Here is a 3,983-nt window from a genome sequence, read left to right as displayed (position 1 = left end):
GGCCCCGGTGTGTGATGTTCCCCTTCCCGAGTCCAAGTGATCTCATTGTTCAGTTCCCACCTATGAGTGAGAACATGCGGTGTTTGGTTTTCTGTTCTTGTGATAGTTTGCTAAGAATGATGGTTTCCAGCTGCATCCATGTCCCTACAAAGGACACAAACTCATCCTTTTTTATGGCTGCATAGTATTCCATGGTGTATATGTGCCACATTTTCTTAATCCAGTCTGTCACTGATGGACATTTGGGTTGATTCCAAGTCTTTGCTATTGTGAATAGTGCTGCAATAAACATACGTGTGCATGTGTCTTTATAGCAGCATGATTTAGAATCCTTTGGGTATATACCCAGTAATGGGATGGCTGGGTCATATGGTACATCTAGTTCTAGATCCTTGAAAAATCGCCATACTGTTTTCCATAATGGTTGAACTAGTTTACAATCCCACCAACAGTGTAAAAGTGTTCCTATTTCTCCACATCCTCTCCAGCACCTGTTGTTTCCTGACTTTTTAATGATCGCCATTCTAACTGGTGTGAGATGGTATCTCATTGTGGTTTTGATTTGCATTTCTCTGATGGCGAGTGATGATGAGCATTTTTTCATGTGTCTGTTGGCTGTATGAATGTCTTCTTTTGAGAAATGTCTGTTCATATCCTTTGCCCACTTTTTGATGGGGTTGTTTGTTTTTTTCTTGTAAATTTGTTTGAGTTCTTTGTAGGTTCTGGATATTAGCCCTTTGTCAGATGAGTAGATTGCAAAAATTTTCTCCCATTCTGTAGGTTGCCTGTTATAGATTCAATGCCATCCCCATCAAGCTACCAATGAATTTCTTCACAGAATTGGAAAAAACTGCTTTAAAGTTCATATGGAACCAAAAAAGAGCCCGCATCTCCAAGACAATCCCAAGTCAAAAGAACAAAGCTGGAGGCATCACGCTACCTGACTTCAAACTATACTACAAGGCTACAGTAACCAAAACAGCATGGTACTGGTACCAAAACAGAGATATAGACCAATGGAACAGAACAGAGTCCTCAGAAATAATACCGCACATCTACAGCCATCTGATCTTTGACAAACCTGAGGGAAACAAGAAATGGGGAAAGGATTCCCTATTTAATAAATGGTGCTGGGAAAATTGGCTAGCCATAAGTAGAAAGCTGAAACTGGATCCTTTCCTTACTCCTTATACGAAAATTAATTCAAGATGGATTAGAGACTTAAATGTTAGACCTAATACCATAAAAACCCTAGAGGAAAACCTAGGTAGTACCATTCAGGACATAGGCATGGGCAAAGACTTCACGTCTAAAACACCAAAAGCAACGGCAGCAAAAGCCAAAATTGACAAATGGGATCTCATTAAACTAAAGAGCTTCTGCACAGCAAAAGAAAAAGTTCATTTTCAACAGAAAACCACACGCTGCATGTTCTCACTCATAAGTGGGAGTTGAACAATGAGAACACATGGACACAAGGAGGGGAATAACACACACTGGGGCCTGTCGGGGTGTGGGGAGTGAGGGGAAGGAGAGCATCAGGACAAACAGCTAATGAGTGTGGGGCTTAAAACCCTATCAAACAATGACGGATTGATAAGTGCAGACGTATACCTACGTAACAAACCTGCACATTCTGCACATGTATCCCGGAACTTAAAGTTTAAAAAAAAAAAAAAAAAGCTCCTTTTAAGCTGAGATATAATATCAAGGATTATTAAGAGTTCACAAAGCAAGAAAATAGTAGGAAGAATATTTCCAGCACAGAGAACACAATGTGCAAAAGTCCTGAAATGTGAACAAGCTTGGAGTACCTCATTAAGACAATATGGCTGGAACACGATGAGCCCAAGAAAAGACAGTGCAAGATAAGGTTGGGGTCAGATCGTTTAGAGTCTTGTAGGTTTTGGTAATAAGTTAGATTTTATTCTAAGTACAATTAGAAGCCCTCAAGTGGGTTTTAAGCATAGACAGGATATGGTCGTAATTGTGTATATTTGTTAAAGTTGATTCTGGCTGCTCTGTGGAAAATAGACTATAGAGAGGCACGAATGGAAGTAGGGAGACCTATTAGGCAACTCATGTATTAGTACAGATGAGAGACAATGGTGGCTCTGACTACATAAGCATTATAGGTAGATTTGAAATATATGTAGGAGGAAGAGCTGATAGGACTTGGTGATTGATTGGGTATTCAGGGTAAGGAAGAAGTGAGAGTGAACTGGGCACACATTTTATGTCATGGATGTGAAACAGCTAGAGACAAATATCCGTAGTGGGGAAAGGATAATTAGCAATTCTGTGATTCAGGAATCTGATTACATTTGAACAATAAGATGGCACATTTTCTTTAAGAGGAATGTTCAAAAGTGAAGTCCAACTTCCCTCATTTTAAAGATGAAGAAATTAAGACTCACAATGGATTGTGCAACTTAGCAAATTAATCTTATGCTGTACATGAATGTTTTATCTCCCAAATTAAAACATAAAGATCCAAATGACATTACTTGTTTTGTAGACATCTCTTCATAATAGCACCCAATATAGAGACTGAGGATATAGCAAATACTCAATAATTGCCTCTCAAATTAAAATGAATTGAATTCCTTCTTCTTTTTTGGCAGATAGAACAAAATGGATATTCTGGTTATTGATAATGGCAGTGAAGTGACAGAGTTCATCCTGGTGGTTTTGTCCAACTATCCAAAATATCAGATTGTCTTTTGTTGCACCATGGTAGTGGTCTACCTGATCACATTGGTTAGTAACAGTCTCATTATTGTTGTGGTTAAAGTTGATGGGCGGCTTCACACTCCTATGTAGTTTTTCCTAAGCAACCTGTCCTTCCTTGATATCTGCTACTCCAGCAATTCAGTACCTTTTTTGTTGTTCAATGGTTTAAGAGACCACCCCACCATTTCCTATAATAGCTGTTATGTCCAGATGACCAGTGCTATTTTTCTGGGGATGACAGGGTGTCTTCTCCTTGCTGTCATGGCTATGATAGATTTGTTGCAATCTCCAATCCCCTGTGCTACATCATCATTATGAACAATAAAGTCTGCATACAGTTGGCCATGCTGACCTGGGCCAGTGCCTTCCTTATGTCATTGATACCAATCATTGCAATTCCTGCCCTTTTGTGGACACAGTGTCATCAACCATTTTACCTGTGAGGTGCAGGAATTGTTGAAACTTGTCTGTTTGGACACCCCAGGCAGACTCATCCTCGGTCTAGTCATCGGCATATTCACCTTGCCCCTGCCCTTTACCTTCATCCTCCTCTTCTATGCTCACATTGTGGTTGCTGTGCTGAGGATCAACTCTGCAGAGGCCAGACTCAAAGCTTTCTCCACCTGTGGATCCCATCTGACTGTGATCATCATATTTTATGGGACAGTCACCTACATGCACTTGAAACCTCAGTCAAGGGAATCCCAAGACAAGGGTAAAGTCATCTCTGTATTTTTTTGAAAGTGTTTTTTCATTATACTTTAAGTTCTGGGGTACTTGTGCAGAACGTGTAGTTTTGTTACGTAGGTATATACATGCCAGAGGAGCAGCATCAAAATGATAGCATATCTGTATTTTATGGTGTTGTGACCCCTATGTTGAACCCCCTCATTTACACCTTGAGGGACAAGATGTGAAAAATGCTGTAAGAAAAATAATTAGGAAGAAACAGCCCTAAAAGAGTGTGAATATCGCATGGAGGCTCATCTAACCAACAGTTTGATATTGACTTGTAAAACTAACAAGGTAGAAATACTAAACAACATTTTATAAGATAATTAAAGTGTTTTCTCTATTTCCAACAGGCATGTAAAATGTTTCCACTCAGAAAAAAAAAAGTTAAACTTTTATAGTACCACCCATTTAAGTAGTACACAGGGCAGCCTTGAAGGAAAGTTTTAAAATAAAATAATAATTAGCACATTTTAATCCTGAACAGTTTGATTTTATTTTACTAAATTGGAAATATT

The 3,983-nt window shown here is 39.0% G+C and overlaps 1 pseudogene; it reads left to right on the top strand.

Annotated features, from left to right (window-relative positions):
* Positions 1 to 2,634: 2,634 nt before the first annotated feature.
* LOC105545816 lies at positions 2,635 to 3,650 on the top strand (annotated as a pseudogene).
* Positions 3,651 to 3,983: the final 333 nt, after the last annotated feature.

Source organism: Mandrillus leucophaeus, unplaced genomic scaffold, assembly GCF_000951045.1.
Source record: "Mandrillus leucophaeus isolate KB7577 unplaced genomic scaffold, Mleu.le_1.0 Scaffold339, whole genome shotgun sequence".
Lineage (NCBI taxonomy): Eukaryota > Metazoa > Chordata > Mammalia > Primates > Cercopithecidae > Mandrillus > Mandrillus leucophaeus.
Note: the sequence above shows the minus strand (reverse complement) of the source record. Positions and strands in the feature narration are given on the sequence as shown.